Source organism: Trachemys scripta, chromosome 4 (genome assembly GCF_013100865.1).
Source record: "Trachemys scripta elegans isolate TJP31775 chromosome 4, CAS_Tse_1.0, whole genome shotgun sequence".
NCBI lineage: Eukaryota > Metazoa > Chordata > Testudines > Emydidae > Trachemys > Trachemys scripta.
The window spans coordinates 75,384,700-75,399,024 of NC_048301.1; the positions used below are offsets into that span (position 1 = coordinate 75,384,700).

A 14,325-nucleotide genomic window follows, 5' to 3' on the forward strand; every position below is an offset into this window, starting at 1 on the left:
GAAAGGTGATATACAAGACATTACATATAAATATATAGGACACTGCATGTATAAAATGATAATTATTTTAGCTAGCACCTTAAAAAAATCAGAAGCTGAACTGTGATCTCCAGTGGTAAAAGGCTAGTGCATTAAACCAATGCACTACTTAATGCCCATGGCCACTTTGTAAACAATGAAATGACTCCCTTTTCCTCGAACAATAAAACCCACCTGGATTTGCCCAGATTATAAACATACCTTGAAATTATCAATAAATCAAAACTACTCTTCTCAGGCGAACCACCTGTTGATAACCACTTTTTTGAGTGAAGCAGCATTAAACCAGAACCTGCATCATAGTTATTTCAGTCTCCACCTTGGTTGTAGCTAAGAGTCAGGAGATACTAAATACCACCATTTCTCTTAATCTAAAGGGCTATGGCAGTTTGCAAGCACCCTAAAATTAACCAAACAGCTTGCACTTCTTGTTGTATATAGAGAGTAGCAAAGTTTGGAACATGTAATTCTCCTTAGTTTCCCTATAGATACAGCTATAAAAGATTACTATGTATAAAGATTTCCCTCTACAGGTGGCTGGAGGTTGTAACAGCCTCTCACTCTTGCATCAGAGAGTTTTTATTATTATTTTGTTATCATTTACTCTTACTACTTAATTTACACCCCAAAAATCTATAGGTTGTCTGTCTATTCCCAATGGTGGCAAATTCTGTATTCAAGAAATGCCAATTCCTTTTCACCCTCCTACTGACTTTAAAACCTTTTCGCAATTAAAACATCATTTGCAAGATCATTACGAGAGTGAGCCAACCTCCTAAAAATGGGACAAAGTGAAAGTAAAAAAACTCTGCAACAATGTGGAAGCAAATCCTAAATATCCCTCTTACCCCCCCGGGTTTTCTTCAAAAACGGACACGCTTTTTCTGCAGGAATCATCAAATACACAGGACGCACGACACGACAGTCTAGGACTCTTTTCTTTTCTTTTTTTTTAAGAGGGGGAAATGCAATGTCGTTGAGGTTTTTAAAAGGCAGGCAGCAGAACAAATCAGCAAAGTCTGCTGCTTGCAAAAGCATCCAACAACTGAAATCAGAAAACTTTGCAAAAAGCTAATGCACAACACACGCGCACATACACACAGACAGGAACCTACCTTGCAAAATCTTCTTCACTTATATTTTTGTGTGCAAAAAAAAAAAAAAAAAAAAACAACCCCAAAGCAAAACCAGAAATAAAACCCCAAACAAAAACGCTTGCCCCGCTTCCACATGCCTCAGCTGGATTTCCAGGGAATTTGGGGAGGGATGGGAAGGGAAGAAGGTGTTGGGGGAGGGTGGGGGTTATATAAATAAACTAGAGCGTTTCGAGCTGTGTCTCTCGCGAAAGGCTGTGGGTTTCGCGTAATGTGTGTCTGCACTCTTCCAGGAGAAAAGCAAAAAAAAAAAAAAAAAAAAAACCAGTTCGTGTTCTGTGCCTGACTTGGAGACAGAGAGAAGCAAAACCCCCCTCCCACTCACCCTCCCACCCACGCATCCACCCCCACACCACCAATCCAGGCACCTCCTGAGTAACTGATCAGAGCAGAATAACTCATCACCCACGTTTGCAAAACACCCCTCTCCCCCTCCCGGTTTGGGGAACAAATTGCCAATGCACGCACCTTCGCGGGCTCTATTTATAGGCAAGCCCCTAATGTTGTGTGCGTTGCATTTCACAACCTAAATGTGTGTGTGTGTGTGGATTACAATAACGTTGCCTTTGACAGGTAGGGAGGTGTTTTTTTTTCTTTGCACTGCAGTGCGTCTGATGATCACTTTTTTTTTTTTTTTTTTAGAATTTTTTTGGTGCTTACAAACAGCATGCATCTTATTTTAGGGGTCTCGGGTTAGCTGGGGGGGGGGATTGTGCATACACCACTTTAGGATTTCCTCCCCCCCTCCCCCAGGAGTCTTTGTGTGTGTGTGCAGAAGCTGGGGTTGGTTGGAAAAGGCTCCCAGCCCTTGGCTCCCGGTAGCACAGTCAGTTCCTCCAGTGTGTGCTATTGACCTGCATTGACGTCATTGCGTCATTAGGTCTCCCTTAGAAACACTGACTTTCAAAAATAGTATCAAATTAATTCAACTGGCAGAGAGAAGCCACTAGCTGGAATGAGCCATAAAACTCCAGAATCTTCAGCCCAGCTTTGCTGTGCCTTCCCCCCACCCTAGCCCCCCTCCCTAGGAGTCAAAAAGAAATCAGATTGTATGGAAAATACCATTGATGGAATAATAATAATAAAAAAAAGACCAAATTAGATTGCAAACCCCACACCAGCCTCTCTCTCTTTCCCTTCTCCCCCCCTCTCCTCCTTTCCCTTTACTGATCTAAAAATAACCCCCCTGCTTGAGCTGACTGCAGTATCTTTTGTGTTGCATCTTTCTGTTTTTAGCCTTTGCATGAGCCATTGAAGGGTGGCCCACGGGAGATCAGAAGCACAAGATATTGATCTATTGATACCCTCCAGGGCCAAGAATTAATTTTAAATGAAAGAGCTGCACCTTTATTTTGGCACTGAGTGGTGGGTGGCTGAGTAAATGACAGAGGGGTTATTTTAGGATACCATTCCCTTTCTACTATGAATCCACAGCTTCCACTTCTCTCCCCCTAGATTCTTTAAAAAAAAAAAAAAAACATCCTTCCTTCCTCAGCCCACTTCTCACGTGGACCAGTGGGCAAGCACATGTAACCCCCATTCATACAAACACAATGCAATGGAGCATTGGTAATTTGCAGAGATGGTACATTCACAAACAGCACCATAGCCCCTTTAATGCAGGTTGATTTCACAGAAAGGACACCGCAGCAGAGAGGAATTTGATTAGGTGGATTTAAGTTTGCAATCTGCTTATTAGTTTCCTTACTGTGTTGATCGTCACCTAGCAAAACTGATTTAATTTTTTAAAAATTCATTCCATTTACCATGTAGAAATAAGACTCAAATCTTAGGGCCTGATCCAAAGTCCATGGAAGTGAGAGGGAAGGGGGGTGATTTCCAAGGGCTCTGGGTCAGACCCTTAGGGCTTCAGAGCCTGGGTCTACATACATGGGGTCACATTATAGCACTATAAATAGCTATGTAGATGTTTGGGCTCTGGCTGTGATTCCTAGGAAGGGGGATGAGTTTCAGAACCTGAGCTCTAGCCCAAGCCAGAAGGTCTACACAGCTCTATTGAGTGCCGACTCGCTGCCTCAGGATCCTGCTTGCTGTGTAGATGTATCCATAATGCCTACTTTGCACTCTAAGCCTGGGTTCTGACTCAAGTTTGAGCCCAAGCCCCACTTCTGTCCACACACAAATCAGTCTGAGTCAGGTCAGCAAGGACTCAGGAGCCAGGACCTAGGACCCTGCTAAGGAGGTGTGTCAGAGCCCGAGTCCTGCTGAGACTCGGGTCCCAAGTCCTGTCCTTTTGCAGTGTGGATGCAGTTGCAGACCCAAGTCAGTATGTCTGCAAAGTGCAGTATGGATGCCTTAGCATGGATGTGGGAATGTTCACACTGCAGTAAAAGACACACAGCATGGCCACAGCTGGCAGGGCCGGCTCCAGGCACCAGCTTGCCAAGCAGGTGCTTGGGGCGGCAACTCTGGAGAGGGGCGGCACGTCCAGCTATTCGACGGCAATTCCGCGGACGGTCCCTCACTCTTGCTCGGAGCGAAGGACCTCCCGCCGAATTGCCGCCACAGATCGCGATCGCAGCTTTTTTTTTTTTTTTTGCTTGGGGCGGCAAAAACCCTGGAGCCGGCCCTGACGGCTGGCTTAGGTCAGCAGGACAAAAAGTTGCAGTTAAGACATTTGGACTTGGGCTGGAACCCGAGCTCTGAAACTCCACAAGGAGGGAGGGTCTCAGAGCCCAGGTTCCCACCCGAGCCTGAATGTCTCTACTGCTATTTTTAGCCCTGCAGCCTGAACCCCACAGGGTCTCTGACATTTGGTGTCACATTTTTTTTATTGCAGTTTAGACATACCTTGTCAGATCCATGTCCAGCAATTGTAAGTCCAGATTTACAATGCAGTGTGGATGCTCAAATACAGGCTGGGAAACAATCAGTCCATAAACCTGGGTCCCACAGACCTGGGTTTACACTGCAGTGTGGACATACCCGACGTGGACAAGTGTCCACATAAAGGTTCTCTCTCTGTCCTTGACGTGCCCCTGTACAGAACTGTACATACTTAACTTATAGGATGGCTGATCCTGCAAACTATTATTATCCACAGTAATCTTTAGAGCTGAGTAGTCCCATCAATGGAACTACTCACTTCAGGAGGCACTTCGCCTGGCAGTAAGAGCTTAAAGGATCAGCTCCTAAATAAGGCCCTGATCCTGCAAACATTTACTCATGTGTCTAAGGTTACTCCTGTGACTAAAGGCATTGCAGTCAATGGGACTACTCATGGGCTTAACATTAAGCACATGCATATTTGCAAGACTGGGGCTTAAGTGTGGAGATGATAAATAACTAGCATACTTGGTACTTCAATTATCACTTATTATTGCTTCAACATCATGGGTGCTTAGAAACCTCAGTGGTAGGTCCCTTAGTTAAGGCTGAGCATCACTTTCTTTGGACTATACTAAGTGCTCTAAAATCCACAAGGTTACATGGATTGTCTTGAAATTTACTGTGCCTCCTGGGCATACTGGGGGGGGGTGGCGTTAGTGGTCTGAACTTGGGGTCATTTGAGCAAAGCGTTCCCAAAAGACAGTCCTGCTAAAAACCAGCATTTTACAACATCCGCTCAATTTTCTAACTTTTTTTGGCTCACATCTGAGGCTCAAACAAACTGATCTCAGGAGCATGATATGTATCTCAGCTCAAGCAATATTGAAGGTGTTCTTATTCACGGGCCCCTTGACTCCTCTCTGAGCTGCCTGTGCTGCTGATAGTTGTGTAGAGCTAGTTGTCCATACATTAGGCCCAAATTTGGGGTAAGGTAGGACTCCAGCTGGTTCCTGCACTCCTCACCAGCCCACCACCTTTCCACCTCCCCATGACCTCTCTAAGTTTACCAGGGCATGGAGTTGAGGGGAAAGGGGCAGTTTGCCCCAGGTCTCCAAACTGAGTGGTGTGATCTGGCATGAGGTTGCCAGGTGTCCAGTTTTCAACCAAACACCCGGTGGAAAAGGGACCCTCCCCAGCCTAGTGAAAATGAGTGAGTGAGTGAGGGTGGGGGAGAGCGAGCGAGTGACAGAGGGAGGGGGAATGGAGTGAGTGGGGCGGAGCCTCAGAGAAAGGGCAGGGCAAGGGTGTTCAGTTTTGTTCGGTCAGAAAATTGGCAACCCTAAGTTGCAGTGCCACTTAGTTTGGCCGAGTCGTCCCTTTATCATGACAGAGGGGCTAAACATGAGTGGTGGTGTGATCCCATATACCAGGCTGCAACTCCCAGAGTGGGGAAGCTGGACCCAGCCCAGTGCAACAGCAGCCAAGCCACCGCTGTGGGGTGAGTGCAGTGTGGCCTTGGACTCCAACCCCCCTGCCCACTCCAGGACCTCTTCTCAGTGGTAATATTTTGGAAGGATGGGGGGACCTCAGTTTCAGATTTTGCTCAAAGCCCCCCAAAACCTCTGCATGGCTCTGAGAGTGGCAAGAAGAGCAGAGCTGGTGTGTGGGGCGTGGGTCTTGGAGCAATGTGGTGTATGTGTACATGTGGGCTTGGCACAGGGTGTGTCTACATGTGGGCTTGGGGATTGGACTAAGAAGGGAAGACAGGTTGTTCTGGACAGGTAGTGGGATGGGAGACAAGCAAATCATGCAGGGCTGGTGAAGTGACTAACATATAGCCAGTGTATCCTCTGGCCCTGGTAATCATTGCTAAGGAGCCAGAGGCAGTGGAAAGAGGGGCTGGGTTGTGGTACATGGGAATACTAGGAAATTATTGGTTTTTTAAAAACAAGTAAATGAAACGCCTAAAAACTTTGTTTATGAAGAGTTATGTTGCCTAGTGCTGCCTCATGCCCTTCCATAATGTGGAGAGTGGCTAAATTTATATATCTGGACATTAGGAAATGAAGAGTTAAGGTAACATAAGCTTAAACCTCTGAAAACCAGGACATACAATATTAAGGTATATGCCCCTGCAATGTAACCTTAACTCTGCCCTCTTTGAGTGATGCCCCAGCATACCAACTGTACATGTACTAGCACTCTAACCTTATGGATGCTACAGAATATTTTGGAACAGCACATAAGTAGTGTAGGACAAAATCTATCACCTCTTTACTAAGGCAAAACTTGGGTTTAGGTTAGGCATAGCAAACAGGAACTACCCACCCCTGGCTTATGCTCAAACACTGCATTGCTGCTGCACTGCAGCATAGTCACTCATTACAGCGATGGGAGGGGTTCTCCCATCACTGTAGTTAATCTACCTCCCCTAAAGATGGTAGCTAGGTTAATGAAAGAATTCTTCTGGTCAACCTAGCGCTGTCTATACTGGGGATTAGGTCAGTGTAACTACGTTGGTCAGGGGTGTGGATTTTTCACACCCCCTGAGTGACGTAGCTGGGTTGACTTAACTTTTTAGTGTAGACCTGGGCTGAGTCTTCTCCACACAAACCAACCCAGACTTGCTCAATGTTACTTCCCCTTCCCCCCGGCCCTGAAGATTCCATCTCAGACATTGCCCTCAGTAAGCCTTGGAGATGACAGTCATGTATGCCACCAGTCCTCTGACAATCCCTATGTCAAGAAAACACCTTTGCATGCTTCTGTGGACACTATCTACAGAACTCAACACTGAAATGAGGTATATTTGATCCTTCAAAGTACGCATGCCCCGCTTGTCATATCACAGTAAGAACTCTGTCAGCCTGCTGCAACTAGTCCTTCCACTATTCAATACAACTACATCTACTACAGTGCGCAGATAAATGCTAGAATTCAAATCTGTGGACCATAACACAAATCATGACACATGCTCTGCGAACTTTCTCAAGTCTACTTATTATGGCACCCTCCCCTTCCTGCACCATTCTTTCCACTGGGTATTGCCAGCTTCAGGAGGGCAGAGTTAAGGTTGCATTGTGGGGGTGGTGTGTACCTTAACTTGGTATTGCCTGTTCTTCAGAGGTTTAAGTTTAGCCATTCTCCACATTGTGGAAGGACATGAGGTACCACTGGGCAAGATTGACTGGGCACTGATTAAGTTTGTGGGCATTTACTACAGTAGGAGATAGCTCAGTGTGCGTGGCTCTTCATAGAGAAATAAAACAGTGTGCCTGCTGCGAGGAGATTCCAGTCTAACTTAGACATGACATAGGGAAGAACAACATTTGACAAAAACCAAACAGACAAGGGGAGGGACAAGGAAAACACAATATAAACTCCCAAGGTTATTTTTATGTGTGACATGCACATCTTGTTATTTTCTACTTCTTAATCCAATTGGCTGTTTGTTTCCTTTGTTTAAATGCTCCTAGGAATCATTGCAGAAGGGTCAGCCCTGGAAAAAGAACCTGAAGAAGTGGGGTGTTTAGGAGGGACTGGAAGGAGCAGGGATGGGTTGCATGGTGCCAGGGTTCAGGGAGGTTCTTCCAGGCATAGCAGAAAATGGGAGGGACCCAGAGGAACACAAAGTTGGCAGAGCATAAGAACAAGAGTAGGGGGCTTGAGGAAGGAGATAGATGGTGCCAAGAACTGAATGGTCTCAGAGGCTGAACTCCCTCTCTTAGCCCCAGAGGTGCAGTCACTTCATAACCAGAATGGGCTGGAACCTTGCTCTGTGCTGCCCAGGAAAGTGAGGGGGAAGTGTTCTTTCTGCATGGCTCATGCAGTCCTGGACATCTGTGCTGCTCAACAACAGGCCAACTTGGATGGGGGCGAGGGGTGGTTTGTGGTGCTGGCTACTGGGAACTGGACCAGGGTCAGGAACATCTTCCCAGACTGACCTTAGGTGACATCTCCTGAGCATTCTTGGGATTTAAATTGAAACAAGACACTTGCACAGCTGTAGTGTGCCTGCCTGCGTTCTGGGGCTGGTGAATTCACAGCAATAGCAGCACAACATGATTGTAAGCTCGTGGGGGAAGGGACCTTTTATTTTATGTGGTTGTGCAGTGTTTAGCATAGTAGGACCCTTCATGATCCCTGGGCACTACTGCAAGACAAATAACTAATAATATTGGGGTTTGTGCTTATGCACAGAAAGTATCATACAGGCTCCCTGTCTAGACTGGGGGAAAAGGTGGTGTTTTTAAAATGCCTCAGGGAACACATTTTAAAACCCGAGTGTAGACAGGTCAAGTTGTCTTTTAACACATTAGCTGGTCAAGATGATTGGGGATTGGGAGGATTTCAGAATATAGGGCGGAAAGTTGTTTTAGTCAGCTGTGACTTGGCACTTTTGGGGTGCAGGGGGGGAAAATCACAAACCTCTCATTTCAAATGCTTATTTTAAACTCTGATGGATCCCTTCTCACTAGCCTGAATGTCTAAGGTCATTGCTCAGTCCTGGTATGAGTGAGTGCAGCACCATCAAAGTCATTGGAATTGGGCCTGCTCACCTCAGGGGCCACACTCACTGAGACTGGTAGCAGGAGATGTAGACTCCATCTCCTAACATCAAAAGGTTCTGTCCTCTCTCAGGGTTGCTGCATGGAGGGGGAGCTTTACATGAGAGTCACATAGGGTGAGGCTGCTGAATGGATAAGCTGAATCAGCACATCCCTCTGCCACCACAGTCTTGCCTCCTTCACAGTCAGTACCATAGACTCATAGACTTTAAGATCAGAAGGGACCATCATGATCATCTAGTCCAACCTCCTGTACATTGCAAGCTACAAACCTCACCCACCCACTCCTGAAATAGACCCCTAACCTCTGGCTGAGTTACTGAAGTCCGCAATGTGACGGTGCACCCCATTAGGCTTTATGGAAATATGCTTATGAATGTATACATGACATAACTAGAATATGTTTTATGCTACATATGCCATGTAACATATCTATGTAAAGGTTATAAGCTATGGAATATATTCATCCTATTTGCATGCATGTGTCATTGTTGTATTCAAAGTTATGAATATTGGTTGTATACTTGTCTGGTTTTAAATAGCCTTAGTAAAGCATTTGGCCAGCTTCTTGAGAAAGGAATGTGCAAATTAAGTGCCCAATCAAGAAACACTTAACAAACAATGGTTCCTGGAAGGCTCCAATCCACATCAGAAGTCTTCCTGGAGATATTCAACATAACATGTGGGCAATGGCTGCTGCCTGTAAAAACTGAGTCATGCATGGACATGTGGCTTGCCCATGTGACTCCAAAACTCCATCTTGGAGCTGGACTTTGCATAGGAGAGAGGGGGGGGGGTCTCCATCCACAAGAGAAAGTCTATTTAAGCTCGTGGTAGACCCCTCTATATGGTCTTCAGCTGGCTCAAGAGATAGCCTCTCCACCCCCAAGGATGCCTGAAAGAAACTGGAACAAAGGACAGTAACTACCGGGGGTGTGAGTGATTGCTGGACCCAGACTAGAAGGAGACTAATCTGTAAAAGGAAACTTACTGGAACACCTCTGAGGGTGAGGTTTTATCTGTATTGAGTTTTCTTACTGTATTAGGCATAGACTTGCGTGTTTTGTTTTATTTTGTTTGGTAATTTGTTTTGTTCTGCCTGTTACTACTTGGAACTACTTAAATCCTACTTTCTGTATTTAATAAAATCACTTTTTACTTATTAATTAACCCAGAGTATGTATTATTACCTGGGGGGTGGGGGCAAACAGCTGTGCATATCTCTCTATCAGTGTCAGAGAGGGCGAACAATTTATGAGTTTTACCCTGTAAAAAATCAGGGAGACATAGTGGGAGCAGGGAGGATTACCATAATGAGGAATAAGGGCCTAGGGGTTAGATCACTAGACTGAGATTCAAGAGACCTGGATTCTATTCTGGCTTGCTGGGTGACCTAGGACAAGTTACTTTACATCTCTGTGCATCAGTTTCCTCATCTATAAAATGAACATACCGATAATGTCTGACCTCCTTTGTAATGGGCTTTCAGATCCACTGATTAAAAGTGCTATATAAGAGCTAAGAGGGAAGAGAGAACTAGACAAATGTTATGAGATAGCAGCAGAATGGTCCAAAAAAGATTTTTTTAATCTTTCCATTCAGTATCATTGGTCCTTTAGCAAGTTTCCCTAATACAAACTACCTGGTTGAAGGTAACTTATGGCCTTTTTAAAAGAATTGACTGTAGCAGCTCAGTGGTTCCTATAGAACAGGGACACCAAAACTTTCCAACTCCTGAGGCTGTTTTGACACCTTGCTAGGAGATGATGGGCTGCATCTAATTTGCTTAGAAATAAATAATCTGCATACGAACATGACCCTCCCACTTCTAGCTTTCTTTGCAGAGGAATCCAAAATACTTGTTGGTTGAGTTCACTAGTTACAAAACCCCCAAAGACCAAGGCATCCCCAGAACCAGCTTAGACTCTAGTCAGCTAGGGTCACTAAAGCCACATATTTCCCTCTGTTACACCATTGTTGTCCTCATTGACTTCAGTGGGAACTGGAGGCAGTTACTAGACTCGTTACTTTCCACTAGCCACAGCTCCTTATCTCAGACTATGCTATCATACAGACTTCTGCAGGCATAGATCAGGGGTGTGAAGAGGGATGATCCCTGAATGACATAACTGTGCTGCCAGAAGCCCTCGTTTGGACACAGTTATACTGGCAAACATGCACTTTTACTGGTATAGCTTGTTCGGTTCTTGCAGAGTGGTTTTACTATACCGATACAGAGCAGAGCTCTGCCGGTATAGCTGCATCCACTCTAGGAGTGCACTGCTAGTATAGTATACTGGTGCTCCTATTGCAGTAAAGTACTCCTAATGTAGACATATTCTAATCTACAGAGAACCAGAGGGCATCCACAAGGTGCATTTTAGGACACCACTGCTCCAGCACATCTCTCCATTTTACTGCGTACAACCCCTGACAGTCACTTACGGTATATTCTTCAGCAGCATTAACTTATGCACACACCATTCACCAATTGTTCAGCATTTTTGTCAATGAATTCACATTTTATGAATTAGAACAGAACATGCCCCCTTGTGGCTTGACTTAGCTCCCTTTTTCGCACTACAAGCCCCTCCACACCCGAGTGGGTGATGCTTGCAGGAAGAGGTTTTGCAGGATTCCTGGAGCCTGGGTGTTATTTTAAAACATCACCTAGTGCAGAAATAGAATGGCCACAGTGTGTAAATGACCTGGTAAAAGGCCAGTGCACAAAACAAAACAAAAACAACCACACAAATAAAATAAAATAAAAATCCCTTAAGGAGCACAGAAATATTTACATGCAAATGGCTTCAGAAAGGTTCAGCTAATTTAGCCAAGACAAAAGATGCTGGAGCTGACACCCTGAAGTCCCTTACTTATCCACAGAGCAGGCACAGTACTGGCATCAGCAGGGCAACCTCGTCCTATATGGTGCCCCCCTGAATGCCTTAAACCTGAGCTAGCAGAGAGTTTAGTCTCCATAGTCCATTCAGTATTTAGCCTTTCTACTGTGATCCCTAATGTGGGGCTAACTAGTGCCAGTTGTGGTGGTGGTTTTGTTATGTGGACCACTATCCATTGGGAACTGAACTGAGACCCAAACACAAATGCACAGAGGAATTTCAAACAGAGCTTGGAAACAACAGATACCAACACACTGGAGATTGACTCTGGGGATAAGTATTTGATCACAAACTTCACTTACAGGGGAAACACTCAATGCAGATCTTGGCAGTAAAGGGAAGGTGAAACTGATTTTAATCCAGGGCCAAATCCTGCAGTCCTTATACACAGTGAAAAGCTTCCACTGAACTCACTGAGAGTTTTATCAGCACAAGGGCTGTGGGATTATTGTGTCACAGCCCTGAGTACAGGCTGGGAACCAGGATCTCCTGGGTTCTCATCACACCTATCACATTGTTCCCTTCTTGGGCAAGTCTCTGTAAAATGCAAGTATTACTGCCGTACCTCATGGGGAGCTATGAAGATGAATTATTGTTGATCAAGTGTTTAGAAGGTGAAAAGCACTAAATAACAAACCAACCAAGTCGCTGGGGCGAGAGGCAGTTGGAGAGAGCAGACATTCATATAATGACATGTCTATCGCCCTACACATATAGAAATGCATGTGGTATAATGGTTAGAGTAGGAATTAAGAGGCAGGACTCCTTGGGGCAGCTCTAGCTTGTGTGTTGTATCCTGTTGAGGTCAGACTAAATGGCCCCTTCTTCACTCAGACTGTGAACTCTTGGTGGCAGGGCATTTTATTGTTTTTGTTCGTACAGCACCTATCACAATGGGCCCTGATCCATTGTTATAATGCAAATAACAATAAATTATGGCCTTAAACTATCTGAACATGAGAATTTGTGCATATCTGACCACCTACCCTGCCTATCTCATGCTACCAGTCTTTTGAGATTGTAAGCTCTTTGGGACAGGGATCTTACTTCTATGGTTGTACAGTGCTCAGAACAATAGGGCCTTGATCCTGATCTTGGGAGTTACTGTAATCGACGTAAAATTAATAAATACTATATTGTGCTATGTATTATTACTAACCTGTGTTTCTACATTGCCCACAGCCTCAGTGTTTAGGGAGTCTTATGCAACTTTGTGTAACTCATGGGACTATTTGCCCATACCCAAATTCCCATTTCCCCCATTCCAAAATACTTAGACTGAATTTTTAATTCAAGCCCCTTCCACCTTCTCCATTGTTTCCTTGCACTTTGCACTAATCAGGGTGGGTTTTCCTCCCTGGGTCAGTCATACTTCCTCTAAATAAGAAACGTGGAAGCCAAAAGTGTGGTTTTGGAGACTATTCCTCTCTACCCCAAGGTCTTGGTTTAAAATAACCAGCCTCTTGCTGAGAAAGTTGCCTTCCAGATCAGGGGAGACCTTGAGCAGCCAGTGAACTGGAGCTTCATTTCTGTGTCTTGCAGGCATGCAGAAGAAGGCAAGTAGCTGTCCTGAGAAGCCATTCCTTGGGCCTAGGACCAGGGCTGCTCTCTCCCACTGAGAGGAGAAAGGGAAAGTGGAGACAGGAGTCCAGGAAGACTTTGTAAGCAGCCCTCTCCCTCAGGAGACCATTTTCATGGCTTAATTGCTTTGTTACCATTGCTTGATGCTGGCCTAGCCTGCTCCTGACCTTGGGTCTCCGCTCTGATTCCTTGAAAAATTTGTGATCTGATTCTATACTGTGTCTCTTAGAGGTGCAACATACAAGGCACAGCCCTGGGGAAGGAGGGCAAAGGTGGCTTTGTGTCACCCTGCTTCAGGGCTAGCTGGGGCTCATACAGCTCCCATCATAAATTAGAGCAGCCCTGAGGGTTGCTGTAATTTACACGAGCATCTGAAAGGCTGCATCACAGCCCAAAATCTCCAGAGTGCCGTATGCTACAGATGTACCTCTTCCTACATCCTCATGCCCCACACCGCACCCTGTTGAGGTGACGAAAGTAGCAACAGAAGATACTCCTGTGCTGGGGGAATTCTCTCTGACCCCTAGTGATGCCTTTAAGACCCTGTACACCACCAGGGCAGCACATAGGGCTGGGTGGAGTCAAATACTTGGCCAGTAGAGTGGCCTAGATCACTGTGTCCGACATGTTTTACTTTGTCAAGTCTGACTTCTCCTTTTGAATCTGGCCCTCATCACCATTATCCAGTTCTCCATCTCCTTGAGGTTAGATTGCTGCAATGGATTCTGCTTGGGACCACATGTGAAAGGAACTTAGAAACCGCTGTTAGGACTGTTTACTTGCTTAGTGCTGTACTGCACAGAGAATGTATCACACCTGCACCCCATTATCTGCTTTGGCTGCTAGTCTCTTCCAAGTACAATTCAAGGTGTTGATTTTCCATTGCTACGCACTACACATTCTGCTTCCTTCTGCATAGACATCAGCTGGGATGGCTAACCTGACAATCCATAGGTTTGTATGAAGGCTGGGGCAGGGATGATCTTGGGAAATGGCTCAGGAATTTGTCTCTCTCTCGCTCTCTCTCTCACACACACACACATACCTACCTGATGGAGCCTGAGTCAGTGGAGGTCTCAGACAGTCTGAAAAACCCTTGTATTGAGTCAGGCTTCAGCAAGAGGATGGGGAGGGTTTTCAATGGGATGCAGAGGTCTTTCCAGTGTCGTTATTCATTTTACATTATATACATTGTGAATCCAGGTGGTGTGTATATTTCTGACTCCACATCTGAAAAGAAGGTGATGGGAGCGCCATATAAATGGGACAATGAAATAAATACGGTGGGTC

The 14,325-nt window shown here is 45.3% G+C and overlaps 1 long non-coding RNA gene across 1 annotated transcript in view; it reads right to left on the minus strand.

Annotated features, from left to right (window-relative positions):
• LOC117876982 overlaps nt 1-1,193 on the minus strand; it is a 100,162-nt gene extending 98,969 nt beyond the window's left edge. Inside the window, exon 1 of the long non-coding RNA XR_004645591.1 lies at nt 1,155-1,193. This is a non-coding gene — a long non-coding RNA (uncharacterized LOC117876982). The remainder of the gene's footprint in view (nt 1-1,154) is intronic.
• Between the last annotated feature and the right edge of the window lie 13,132 nt (nt 1,194-14,325).